The sequence below is a fragment of the Panthera tigris genome, chromosome B1, assembly GCF_018350195.1.
Source record: "Panthera tigris isolate Pti1 chromosome B1, P.tigris_Pti1_mat1.1, whole genome shotgun sequence".
Taxonomy (NCBI): domain Eukaryota; kingdom Metazoa; phylum Chordata; class Mammalia; order Carnivora; family Felidae; genus Panthera; species Panthera tigris.
Genome location: NC_056663.1, coordinates 139,434,111 through 139,448,548, shown reverse-complemented (window position 1 = coordinate 139,448,548; position 14,438 = coordinate 139,434,111). Strand labels below are relative to the sequence as shown.

Below are 14,438 nucleotides of genomic sequence, written 5' to 3'. Positions count from 1 at the left end.
TGATGACTCCCAAATTTACAACCCATCCCAGACCTTCTCCTGCACTTCAGATGCGTGTGCCCACCCTCTTGCCTTATTTCTATTTCCATTTGGATGGCCAGTAGGTATCTCAAACTTACTGTATCCAAAACCTGACCCCCTCCCCAAACCTCACAACTGTCAGTCTTTGGAACCTCAGTTAATAGCAATGTTTTCCCTCCTGTCTTTCAGTTAAAACTTTGAAATTATCCTTCATTTCTCTCCTCATATCTGGCCTATCAGCCAATTCTTTTAGTGCTACCTTCTAAATATATCCAGATTCTTACCTCATCTTCCGCATCTATTGCTTCCACCTTTCACAAAGCTATTGTCTCTTGACTGAATTATTACACTGGTTTCCTAACAGATGTCTCTGCTTCCACACTTGCCCACACACTCTGCATTCTAGTCTCAACACCCGCCACATCATGTCATCCCTTCTCCGAAAACTTTCCGTTCCATTCCTGGCTCATCAGAGACCACACCACCATCTTTAGAGAAGCCTGTGAGGATCTCTACATCCTGGCATCATCCTCTCCCCTCTTCTCCTGCTCTTCTGCCTGTCTGGTTTCTGTCAAGGAACACTTGGCCCTGGTGAGCATTCCGACAATGCTGCTGCCTTAGAGCTTCTGCACTCTGTTTCCTGTGCCCACAAGGCTCACTCTCTCACTCCATTCAGGCCTTCATAGCAGTACTGTCTTCCCTGTGAGGTCTTCAGCGACCACCTTATTAAAAGTTGCACCCTATCCTATCCTTGGTCACCTTTTCCTGCTTCCTTGTGTCTATAGCACTTGCACCAGCTGACTCAATTTCAGCCTCATTCTACTCCATGGAAGCCCAGATGTGGCTGTGCAGCTGAGGCAAAGTCCTGTCATGTTACAGCCTCACACCCCTGGTTGCTGCACCAAGAACTGTAGTAAAAATGGCCCAAGAAGATGTAAGACAGGACATGTGAGCACCCAATACAGATGTCAACTGCCATAATCATACTAAAAAATCAGTCTGCAGTTTCTAACCTATTTAAAATACTGCCTCTCATGACCTTCTCAAAACTGATTGTATGAAAATAGATTTGGAAACAGACTTCCCTTTCTCTATCTGCTTAACCTTTAAACCAGCACATTGATCTTCCATTCACTATTTGCTTTTTGTTTTTTTAAGAATTAAAAAAAATTATGCTTACCCTACTGCGCCTTCAATCCACAAGTGAAAAATGTACTTGACTCTATTGACGTTTCTCTAATCCCAATGCTCCAGTTTGTTGCACCTCTGGAAAGGTGACATTTTCTGTGAGGGAACAAGGACACAGAATTTTGCTATACTTAGTTATGCTTTTGTTGGGATGCCTTATCAAATAGATTTTTTAATTCATATTCTAACAACTTGGTGTAACTAAATATGGGAGCTATGTCCCTCAATATGTGCATTTGTATGTTTACATGTTTTCCAAAATAAAGGGAAAATACATAATATTTGGGAATAAAATATGAAAATCATTTTCACAAGTTACAGATGCCCTGATAACTCAGAAGTGGTGAAATTATATAAGGTCATCTCTAATGAGTGAAAACATTTTTGGTTTCACACTTCCCACATCTTATACTCTCTTTATAGGAATTATTTAAGATCTGAAGATTTTAAGAATCTTTTAAGTGGTTATTTATTTAACTATCAGAACCTAGTAAATACATCTTTATACAAGTTTGGTATTACTAAGCTTCCATTTGACACAAAGGGACTTTGACATTTTTTAGGTTGATAGCTGAAAGACATTTCTTATAACTCAGGGCATTCATCATAAATTCTGTTGTTTTATTTTCTGACCACTATAAATCAATCTACCTTAACATATTTTCCATGTGGCAGAGATTTTTTTTGTGGGTTTTATGGTATAATTGATCTCAGAACAAAAAAAAAAAATTAGAAATGTATTCACTTTGTAGGCCAGTTCAGGGATGGAGTTCAGCAGTAGAAGCATAATAATTTAAAAAATATGTTTAACTAGCTTGCAGTATTCCAAAAATCACTAGGAAAGTAACTTGAAATCCTAAGCTCACAGCGGTCACATTAATTATGTGCACATTTACCATAACACCTTGCCTTCCATACCAGTGTGGAAAAGACAAGAAGAGACCAAGTAAAAACTCATTTATTAGAACCTGGGTACAAAGTGAGGTATGTGACTCTGACCTGACCACTCACAGTATCAATCCAATGGTCATGGTCACCAGTTCAGGAATACATACAGGGGCCACCATCCCTGGATTTTTTCATGCAGAAGCTTTTGGGAACTTTTTCATTCCTGTGAGTTCCCTGAATTGGGATGATATGAACTTGAGGCTATGTATAAACATATCACCTGCCACATGGAAAAGTTTACATAGAGTAGGAGAGAATGAGACCAACAAAGACAGGTGTGAAATAATAAGAAATATATATAGTTCCTTCCTCAATGGTGTTGCACCTCTCCTTATGTTACAGCCTGTTCCATAACTAGAGAAAATGGAAACAGCAGATAAAGTGATAATTTGGAAAACACGAGAAACCTAAATTCCCTCCAGACAATACATATCAGATGAATGAGAAAAACCTGCATCAAAATGGGTAGGAGAGCCTGAGACACAATCTCACCTGAAACCCCAGCCCCAGTGCAGTGATCCACCATCAGGAGGGAACTCATAACCCCCAGCTTCCTCAGAGAAGAAGTGCTTTCCCCACATTTGGTACCCAACTTTTAAGACCTGTGCTGAGAGAAGTCCCAAAACATCTAGCTTTGAATGTCAATGGAGCTTGCATAGACAAGACCCACAAGGCTATAGTGCCCTGGGAAACAGTTCCTAAATACTTCATTCAGACACCCTGGCTCTACCTCAGGGCCCAGTACAGAAGCAACCAGCTCAAACCAGTCTTTCTGTGAGAAAGGCCTATTAGTTTATCTTCAGAGCTGTGGCTTGAGGGGCAGGCTGCTAGTTCAACATACTTCTAAACACCCTCTGTAATCCTCTCCAGAGACCTTAGAAAGGTGGGCACTATCTTTGTGTCCTCCTTCTGCATGAAGATACATATATTAGTCTCTGCCTCTTGTTCCTGCTGATATTTAGTCTTTGATCCTGATTCCTCACACAGAACTCTTAAAACCCGTGTAACTTCCTGTAATCTCTAAAGCACAAGGTTCAGAGAGCTTCCAGTTTGGTGAACACATCCACCTGCCAGGAGGGTGGCTCATCCCAACTCCATAAGGATAGAAGCTTCTGTACGTACGTGTGTCCCTTCCGGACCTCTGCCTGTGTATCTCTTCATCTGAATGTTCATTTTTATCCTTTATCATGTCCTTTATTATATAATAATCCAGTAACTATCGGTGAATGTTTCCTTGAGTTTGATGAGTTTTTCTAACAAATTTATTGAACCCAAAGAGGGGGTTGTGGGAACCCTGATTTATAGCTAGGCAGTCAGAAATATAGGTGACAACCTGGGACTTGTGACTGGTATCTGAAGTGGGGACAGTCTTGTGGGATTGAGCCCTTAACTTCTGGAATCTGATGCTATCTCCAGGGAGATTGTGTCAGAATTGAATTGAATTGTGAACACTCAGCTGGTGTTGGAGAATTGGGCAGTTTGGGAATAAACCCACAACCCACACCTCTGATGTCAGAAGTGTTATTAAGTGTGGTTTTCCCCCCAACAGCAAGAGATCAAGAGAAAGGGAGTCTTGGTTACGTTGCTGGAATCCTGCAATCTTGTACCTGAGTCTTGCTTATACAGCAATAGTAATAATAATAATAATAATAATACAAGTTCCTTTGTTTCTTATGGTAGAGTTATGTTTGTGTCACTTTTAACTAAAAGAAACTTGATTAAGAGACAATGTAAGAAGTTAGTAAATCAATGAACTAATTAATTAATGTGTGATTAACGAAAAAAAAACTCCCCACTACTGGGACTATTAACTATTTAGTATGCAAATTATTTAATGGAAACTTAGAAATCTGAATAACCAGCATTTTCCTACTGTTTTAAAGCACTCTTAGCAGTATACTTCAAACCAAATGCTTTACTGCTTTATCTTTAAGCACACCATGTCAGAGGCTTAAAACAAGGGCTGCTATCAAGAAAACGGATTTCAAGACACAAGAAATAAATCACAATGACCTCCTTATTTGAGGAAAGTTTCACCTGCAAAGAAAGGAAAAGGGGAGTGTGGGAAAGTGTCTTCCAGAAAATTATATTTTCCCAAAGGTCATTTTGAATTTTAACAATTTAATCAGACATCTGATTCTGATTTCAAGATTCAGAGGAGTTCTGAAGTGAATTCATAGAGGTTCACTTTATTATAAACAGAAAAACTTGTAGTCATTCAAATATTAATGACAGAGAATATCACCATTAACGGTACCGAGCAGAAACCAGGAGCCAAATAAAGGAGAAAGATATTTTGTCACTCATCAATTTTAGAGTATTTACCACCCCCCAGGACCATCCTAAAGCCAAAAGTGAGGAAATATTTCCTACTTTTGCACATAATGATTTTTACTCCCTTGCTTGCATGATCTGGGTCTCTGAAACTTGGTTTCTGTTGACGTAGCTACAGAAAGCCTTATCAGGGTGAAATATACATCTTTTGCAGGCATTGATGCGATCTCTGGTTTGGGGTTACCAGTGACCTGAACGAAGAGAAACTAGGGAATGCATGGACAAGGAGAGAGCGGAAAGCATAGAGCTGCCCTAATGCCGTTGCTCTGTTCACAGTGAGGATTGAGCCATTCTAATCCCCTTGGATTTTTTATCTACCAAAACAGCTTGGGCCCATCAGCAAATTGCAGTGGCATATGGTCCAGGTTTACGAGTAATCTGGCACATGATTAAGGCAAGGGGGATGTCATCCTTCAGCAAATACTGAAAATATTGCAGGAGAATTTGGTGGGGTTTTAAAAAGTCAAACTGATAAAAATTATAATTATTAAATACATTCAAAATTCAACAATTTGGAATTTATCACGTTAAAATTTTCTTCAGATGTAGGAAGTTACCATGAGGGAGAAAAAAACCCATGCCCAACGTGTTTAGAATTAGTAGTTCTATTTCTCTTCTGTAGAATTAGTGACTTGAATGCTGGGTCCCATCGGGCTATATACACTAGGCGTGGATTTCATTGCAGACCGTGTTTCTACTTCGTGGCAATCAGTTCGCTACTCTAGGGTCCCAGTGATGAGGGGAAAAAGTTCAAAGAGAGGTTGATGTGCAGAAAGGTATAACGACAGATCATATCTAATATAACCTCCTCCCTGGTCCTCAAGCTGTAGTAAGCCTCCACCTACAGCATTGGTTCTTACCCTTGGGCAAATTCTAGATTCACCTGGGGAGATTTTTAAAAATATCAATGCTAAGAATCTTTCCCAGAGACTCAGATTTAATTGGACTTTGGCGAGGCACAGGAGCTGGCATTTTTATATAGGTATCCTAGTGTGTCCACTGTTCTGACAGAGCTTCGACCCTTTGAATTAGGGCAACTCCCGTGGGCTCAGCGGTACACAAAACTACTGGATAAAAACGGAACATGTCTCTCTGGAAAACTAATGTTACTCAAGGATTTGGGGAAGAAAAACTGGCATTATTTTTCTTCCTCTTAAAAGGATACTGTAGGTATAAGACATTATACAGATGTAAATACACAGTAAAGCACGAAATTCACATGAGATTTTCAGGTGAAGCTGTGCCCCCAATACTTTATTCGTTCATCTTTCTCTTCCTTCAGAGACATATTTTAAGTAATAAAATACATCAAATATTATGAGTTCATTGAAACTACCTCAGCGCTTTCAATTTCTCCCATTTCTTTGCTCATACACAACAATCTAATAATTACATACCTGAATATCTATCTAATAACCAATTTAACAATATGTGTGTGTCTGGATGTGTGTGGATGAGTTGATCTTTTAATCAGGAAAAAGATTTTGAAAAAAACAAACCCCTTAATACTCAACTGCATCTAGTCTCGAACAAGTTTAGCACTTACAGGTACAGTTACATAAGCCTGATTTACATTCTAATTCCTTCACAGATTATTCAGCATTTATGAGTGAGAGAAGGCTCAGTAGCAAATCGAGCAGCAGAAAGAAAAGAGGTAAAATTTTTTATCTCATTCTGCTTAATACTGCAGTGTTCTTTACAGCCACAACATAGAATAAAAATTTTTTCAGGTTTTCTGGTTGTTTCAGGCACTGTATTCTTCCTCTATCAAGTTATTTCTCATTGGATTAAAGCTAGTTAGTAATGCAGAAATTCATGACCATATAATTCAATCTGTGTATAAAAGAGATTAAACTTCCCTGAATTTCCACATTCAGCACATGCCATAGGAGAAACAAGCCAAGTTTAACTTCACTGTCTTTTAGTCTTTGACCTTGAAAACAATACCGGCATTTGCTTCAGTAGGGTTCCAGCAACTACCCTTACCAATGAATGACCTTATGTTTCTTCTATTGTCTCTTTAGGGTTAATTAATCAAAATTAATCAAAATAATCAAAATTATTTATTGCTTCATTTTTACTACAGCTTCCGGGGGTGGGGGGGGAGGCATAGTTTTATTTTACTCTCATCAAATTAATTTTTGCAAAATCTCCTGCTGAGTAAATCAACCAGTGACCACTTGGCCAGCTGCAGCATCAAAGCAGCATCACACCATCATGTGGAGACCCCCCCCCCTCACCCCCTACACTGTGTGGGCTTTTAGGAGGGCTCTGTGTCCAGTAGGACAAACTGACCCAGGAGAGCAGACATGAGAGATTCACGACTATGGCTCTGTTGAAAAAAAAAAAAAAAAGTCTCAAGTTTTCATTTAAAATATTCTGGTTGAACACTCAACATCATTTGGGAAACCCCACAACCTTAAATCAAGAATATGTCACAGGAGGTTGGACTTGATCTTTGGCATTGGAGCAAAATCTTGAAAAGGCCACAAAGTTCACTGGTGCGTGGGGGAAATGAGAGGTGGTTTCCAACATTGAAAGGAATCAAGTCACCTCCCCCACATGGAAAGATCAGAGTAGATTTTGGTGATCTGCGAGGAAAGTCATTTCAATGGGTGGGAGCTGTTTTGCAGTCTGTGGATTTTGAAAGCAAAAAAAGCAAAAGGATCATAGCATGAGGAAACTGTAGGCTGGGCCAGAATCAGTGTAAAAGTGTTGGAAGCGATTTTCCTGGCTTTCCCATGAATCATGCACATTCTAAGGGTATTAGAGTGAAGTTTTGGAAAAGGAATGAGCTACTTACCCCCAACAAGATGTTTTCAGGGCTGATAGAGAAGGAATTAGAGTCAACTGGGGCGGGGGGTTGGGGGGGAAGCCAACATTCATCTAAAACACAAGATCCCAATGCAAACCCAGAGAAGAAACAAAATAGCAGATTAGGTAAATCAAGGGGGTTTGCTGATAGAGATCATAGCCAAATTATCCATGGGCACATTGGAGACAGTATATTTCCTATTAATTAAGTAAATTAAAATAATTTCATGTTAATATTTCTTATTCATAACTCATGTGCACTCAGGATTTCTGGGAAAATTGAATACTGTAGGCAGTGATTGTCATTGGAACCCAAGAGTTTACAAAGTCAAAGAAAATTCAGGAAAGGTGCAAACTAACTAGAAAGCACAGCCACACACTCCCATAATGTTTTACCTTTTCCCAGGTTGAGTAGATTTGAAACAGGAAAAATATTTGTATTATTCACAGAATAAAAAAAGAACATCCTATATTTCTGCTTAGGGTGTCCAGGTGTAGGCAAAAAATTGATATAAAAAAAAACACAAAAAACACTTGTTAAAAGTAACCAGGTAGAAATGTTGCAGTTTTTATTAAAAGCAAGGAAGGCTTTTCACTTTCTAAGGAGTTAACTAATTCTGAAACTGGTATAAGCTTTCTGGGATTTTTAACCAATATTCTGCTTGAAAGCCTGGTTAAATTAATATATATAGTATATTATATATTACATATATACACTATATATATAGCATATAATTTGTAGCTAGAGCTCTGATATATATATAATTGTATATAATTTGTAGCTCTAGCTATATATATATATATATATATATATGCCAAAGATCAAGATATATATATATATATATCAGAGCTCTAGCTACAAATTATATACTGTCCTACCAGATTTCCTCCCAACATATATAATTTGTAGCTAGATATATTTATATATATATATTTGTATATAATTGTGTGTGTGTGTGTGTGTGTGTGTGTGTGTATATATATATATATATATATATATATCAGAGCTCTAGCTACAAATTATATACTGTCCTACCAGATTTCCTCCCAACAAATAAAACAGTTAAAGTAATAGTGCCATCAATAGTTGCCATTTACTGGGTGCCAACTAGGTGCCAGATGCTTCCAGAAATTCTGAAGTATAGTTACCAACCTAACCTAGAATTCATAGATAAGGAAGTTGAAATTTAAACAAGTTAAGCAACTTTCCCAAGATTTGGCCAGGGCCCTGACTCAGAGCTCTCTGATTTAATAGCTCATGCTCTTAACCGCTGCCCATTACCCATTACCCATTGTCCCACCTCCCAGGATTCACTCATTCCTTCCTTTAATAAATGTGGCACACTCGCTCTGTGCCAGGTGTGTTTTAGATACAGCAATAAACAAAATGCTACAAATTTCTGCTGTCTTGGAGCTTACAGCCCATGCTCTACACATACATTTCAGGGGCTATTAAGTGCTAGGAAGGCTAGAACAGGGTAGAAACTTCAATAAGTGAATGCCTCTCATCCTTCCTCACCTCCAAAAATGCAGCTTGACCTCTCAGTTATACTTTTTTTCTTCATTACTGTTATTCCCAGCTTGTCTTTTATTCCTATCTCATGACAATCCTCTTATTCTTGTAAACCCTTCCACTCTCCTCTTCACAGGACATTTCCTAGATCTCAATGTCTTTGTGAAAATCTCTGTCTGATGATACCATATGCCTAAAAGCCCACTGAAGAATTATACTGAAAGGCAGCATTTGCAGTTTCAACTCTGTGTGGCCACACAAAATCTTTGCTTCTCTAAATTCTTGCAAAAAATAAGAGCTATATCATGCACATTATCTCCATCTCTTTGTTTACTTCAGTCATCTCAGTGATACTTGGTTTAAGGTTTTCCTCTCTGCTTTAACTTTTATCATTGTTCTTAGTAATTTTTGCAACCATGTGGCTGAATTAGCCAACAGCAACTCCAGAACATATCTCATCTCCACTGTATACATGCAACCATGGCCGTAGCCGGGACTTCACCATCACCCCGAGCTCACACACCTCTGAAATCTTAAAGTTCTATGTCCAACCTATCCACAGTTTCCTATCCTTCGAGCTACTGTGTTTGTACTAATAACATGTTTGTTTCCCAATTTTAGTGAGACTTGAAGTTTATTGACTTCCCTAGTCTAACCCATCAGTCAGCCTCTTCCTGTCCCCATTTCCATGGGGACAATAATCCAGAACTCAAACCACTCTTTCATGCATCATATTGTTGTACCAATCCCGTGATCCCCACTACTTAAAATGGATAAAACATGAAACTCTGTAGGTCCATGTCACTGCAAGTTAATAGTGCCCAGTAGGCCCTTAATATTGCCTGAAAATACTGTCATGTTCCTAATCAGCTTGTCCCTTACTATCCAGAGTAACATACCATTTTACCTGTGTCTCCCAAGCTCCCTATTAATGTATGTATGTAATCCATACTGAGCTCTAGGCCTCCCATCATGCTTTACAGAGAAGACAGAGACCATCAGGAGGAAATTTGGCCAACCTCATACTCACCACCCATATGTTGCTATATTTGCTTTCCATTCATTTTTTTCTGTGATTTCTCTAGGCAAGATATTCTATCCTTCTTTCTAAAGCTAATCCTGCCATCCCCTCCAGTTCCCATACAGCAGTGGTTCAATCATTTATTCTCTTATGGTAAATTCCCTGACTTCTCCCTCTTCATTGACCCGTTCTTTTTTGCATACAGGGCTGCTCAAGCCTCTGCCGGGCAAAACATTTGCCTTTAACCTGCTATCCCCTTCTAATTTGCACTCAGTCTCTCCCCTTTTAAATAGAAGTCAGTTCAAAAAAATAGTCTGTTAATAAGTATTTTAATTACTTATCATTCACTTCACTCTTTTATTCTTGCCATCTACAACCCCACTCCAACTACTTCATTGAAATAATTCTTCTAAATGTAGTTCTTTGCATAGAGAACTTCTGGTTTATACTTGTTGTCCTATCATAGTCATTAGTAACAATCCCTGTATTAGTCAGGATTCTCCAGAGAAACAGAACCAACAGAATGTGTAGACAAATTGATAAATAGATTTACAGGTAGATAGAAGATGGATAGATAGATAGATCAGAGATAGATAAAGAGAAAGATAGAGATGATACAGATGTAGAGATAAATGATATAGAAAGGGCTTTATTACAATTATTGAAGCTGAGATCTGCTGTCTGCAAACTGGAGAGCCAGGAAAGCTGGCTGTGTGTAGTTCCAGTCCAAGATCAAAGGCCAGGAGAGTTGATGGTGTAAATTCTAATCCAAGTCTGATGGTCTGAGAACCAGGATTGCCAATCCCAGTTTGAGGGCTGGAGAAACCAATATTCACACTCACCTGACTCAGGTGGAGAAATGGTGAATTCTCCCTTCCTTTGCCCTTTTGTTCTATTCAGACTCAACTGATTGGATAGTGCCCACCCCAACGGGTGAGGGCAATCTGCTTTACTCAGTCTAATGATTCAAATGTTAATTTCATCTGGAAACACCCTCACAGACACATCCAGAAATAATGTTTAGCCAAATATATGGGCACTGCATGGTCCAGTTGAGTTGACGCTTAAAGCGACCATCACAGTCCCTTCTCTCTCAAATTTATTCTATTTTGGATGATGGTTTATATCATCACTCAACTTTTTGATCTTTAATTTACTTGACTGCATTGCAGCGATTACCTCTGTGACCCAGCTCTTTCTTTGAACTCCTTGACTCTGGAAGACCACTCTCACGTGGTTATACTCTGACTTCACCAGCTAGTCCTTCTCAGTCCCTTTTATAACATACTCTTTCTTCCACTTCTCCTTGAAAGTTGATATTTCTATACCTTTATCTCTTGGCCAACCTGACAAATACATCTATACTAATGATGACAACAACTATTATGACTATTCAATAATTCCCTATTGTACATAGCTAAGTCCAGATCGCCCTCCTCCTGACTTCCAGGCTTTTATATATAACCACTTACTGGAATTTCCACTTGGATGCCAAAAAATATGCCATAAACAGAACCCATCTCAAAATGAACCCATTAGCTTCCTTCTAGATCTGCTTCTTTTCTCAGATTACCCTAACTACATAGTTGGCAACACCCATACCCATTCTTCAAATCAGAGACTTGAATATCATCTTTGACTCATCATCTTCCCTTACTCCCCTATTCCACATCAAATTTGTCATCAGTTACAGTTATTTCTGCTCTTTTGGAGTACTTCCTAAATTTGGGGTATCTGCTTATGTCAACTGTGATTTCCTTGGTTTAAGACTTTATTAGTTCTCACTTTGTTATTATAACAACCTTTTATCTGGTCTCCCAACCTCCACTTTTAGCCACTAGTTTGATCTTTCTAAATCCTGCCATGCCTTCACAGTGACTTTAGGCAACACCTTTATCTAAGTCTACCCATCTAGTCCTTGCACTGTATATACCAATATACTCAACTCAAAATTGCTGATTTGAGCCAAGTCTCTCAGGCTTTTGTATATACTTCTTCCCCACCCTAGAAGAATCCTCCTAACCTTTCCACTCTTATGTGGCCTCAATATCAGCTGCCTTTGAAAGTCTTCTAGGCTGGGTTAGGTAGTTCTTCTTACACAGCATCTGTTGCCTCCTTTCACCACAGAACTCATCTTCCTATAGTGCTAATTGGAAAGTTGGTGTTTGTCTCTATTACTAGACTATGAACTTTGGGACATCTCTGCATCCACTGTGCCTAGCTTAAGACTTGGCATAGAACAGGCACTCAGTTAAGGTTTGTTAAGTAAGTCATTGAATGGATGATGATCAGCCAATTAGAAACAATTTCTGCCACAATAGATGGAGTACAGGGGCCTGGGTGGCCCAGTCAATTAAGCAGCTGACTCTTGGTTTCGGCTCAGGTCAGGATCTCATGGTTCCTGATTTCAACCTCTGACTCTGACAGTGCAGAGCTTGCTTGGGATTCTCTCTTACCCTCTCTCTCTGCTTTTCCCGCACTCAGATGCACTCTCTCTCTCTCTCTCTCTCTCAGTCTCTCTCAAAATAAATAAATAAACTTTAAACAAAAATAATAGATGGAGTACATTTGAATAAAACATTTATATTATATATATATATATATAATTTCTTTTCTTAAAAAAGATTTTAGTTCAATCCAGAGACTTTACAGTGCTGCAGAAGTGCTTAAGTTACTTGCTAAGTTCTGCTCCATAGTCCAGGACTTCCATTGTCACACTTCACCATTTAACACCTGTAGCTTCATTTTTTTTCTTTGTTATTTATTATTTGATCATTAAGTCATACCCTGCTGTCTGTTATGGTTATATTAAGGCTGTGCTTGTGCAGTATTTCTAGCTTCCAGAAATGCAGGCCAGCCAGTATAGACATTCTTTTCTTGTACAGCCACCTGCTTCCTGAGACATATGTTTCTCTCTTTTCTAATACTTGTGTTTCTGAAGCACTTTTAATCTAGACATTATTCTAAAGACCCTTGATATTAGAGTTTTACTTCTCTTTTAAACTCAAAAGGATGAGGGGGTAAATCTCGTTTTCTTGGCTAATTAGTGAAGTAAGATATTTTATACTTTGTTTAAAAGAAAAACAACGAAAGGGAAATAAGGATCTGTCATTAAAATGGGAAAAGGAAATCTTCCTGTTTTAGCCATGCTATCCCAATTGGAAAGTATGAAATAGTCATTTGCTACGAAAGGTCTAAGCAAGCATCAACAGGAGATTTGATAAAACGTTGAACACAGAAATATCTCGTGCTTATTACCTCACAAAACAAAACAAAAATCCATATTGAAACATGGCAAATTCAAGTTGGAAAATGAAAGAAGTTGTCACCTATGGAAAACCTACCTCACTTTATCCCTACGAAGAGTTTTGGGTGGAAGGAAATAATAGAAATATTTTTTATTCCACTAAATTTCTGTTGCTAAGTGTTAGAAAGCTTTCCCTTGCTCCCATTAGATCAAAAGTCTCTAAAACTTCATCCATAAAGAATCTTGTTGGTATCTGACCCTCTTCCTTAATCTTCACTATGCTTTTCATAGCCTTACACAATGGTAAAACTGGGGGATGGGGGGAAGACTATATAAAGACTTTGTATATGCTGCAGTGAAACTTAAGGTAATGAGAAATTATATAAAATATATTTAAAGGTGTGTCCAAAGAGGATAGGGATGGAATTACTCATCCAGCCTCCCATCCAATCCAGCAATCTCATTCAGTCTCTCTCTTCAGAATTCCTCGCAATAGAGGCATGTTTGGATGTGTCTTAACCTCAAGGTTCTTTCACTTTGTTTTTAGTCTCTGCAGACTCTTTTGTGCAGGCCTAAAAAGCATTTAATTAAAAGTTCATATAATTTTTCCATAAGTTTATTTTAATTAAGAGGAAATTTTAGAATAATCTTCCGTACTTCTATAAACAGGGGCACATCTTATTTCTTTAATATAAAGAAAAACCTGGCATTGGAAAAAGACTGTAACATAAAAGAAGAGGCCAAAGAAAAAGATTAAAGGAAACATTTCAATTAATTTTCCCACAGAAGTTAGAAATGAGTTTACAACCATGTAATAAGGGCAGAATAACGTAAATGGAAAACATTCAGAAAATGGGAAAGTGCTTTAGGAGATTAAAGATATGAGAGAAGAAGTATAAATAGCCAATAAGAATGCTGTAAAATAAAGTTGACGAATTGACTGAGAAAGTAGAACCAAAAGACAAACAGAGGGGGGAGGTCAGAAAATGATCAGTATGGGACATCAACCTGCAACTTATAGGGGTCCTAGAAAAATAATCTTTCAAAAGAATCAAAGAGGAAATTATTGATGACAAAATACAAGGAAGTTTTCCATTTTCTAGAACTTAAGAACATGTGTCTGTGATTTCAAATTTCTCAGCAAGAACACCCTAAATGGAAAAAAGAAAGATGGGGGAGAGGGGAAAAAGAGGAAAGAGGGAAGGAAGGAAGGAAGGAAGGAAGGAAGGAAGGAAGGAAGAAAAGATTGCAAAAGCTTCCAGAGAGACAAAAAAGAAAGTCATTTACCAAGGATCAGTAATCAAAATAGTATGAAACTGCTTAGCTGCAGTGCTGGAAGCTAAAATAAGAGA

The 14,438-nt window shown here is 38.3% G+C and overlaps 1 long non-coding RNA gene across 3 annotated transcripts in view; it reads left to right on the top strand.

Moving 5' to 3' along the window:
* LOC122238008 overlaps positions 1-14,438 on the top strand; it is a 76,636-nt gene that overhangs the window by 8,501 nt on the left and 53,697 nt on the right. For all 3 annotated transcript variants that reach the window (XR_006216926.1, XR_006216925.1, XR_006216924.1), the window contains exon 2: positions 6,083-6,145. This is a non-coding gene — a long non-coding RNA (uncharacterized LOC122238008). The remainder of the gene's footprint in view (positions 1-6,082; positions 6,146-14,438) is intronic.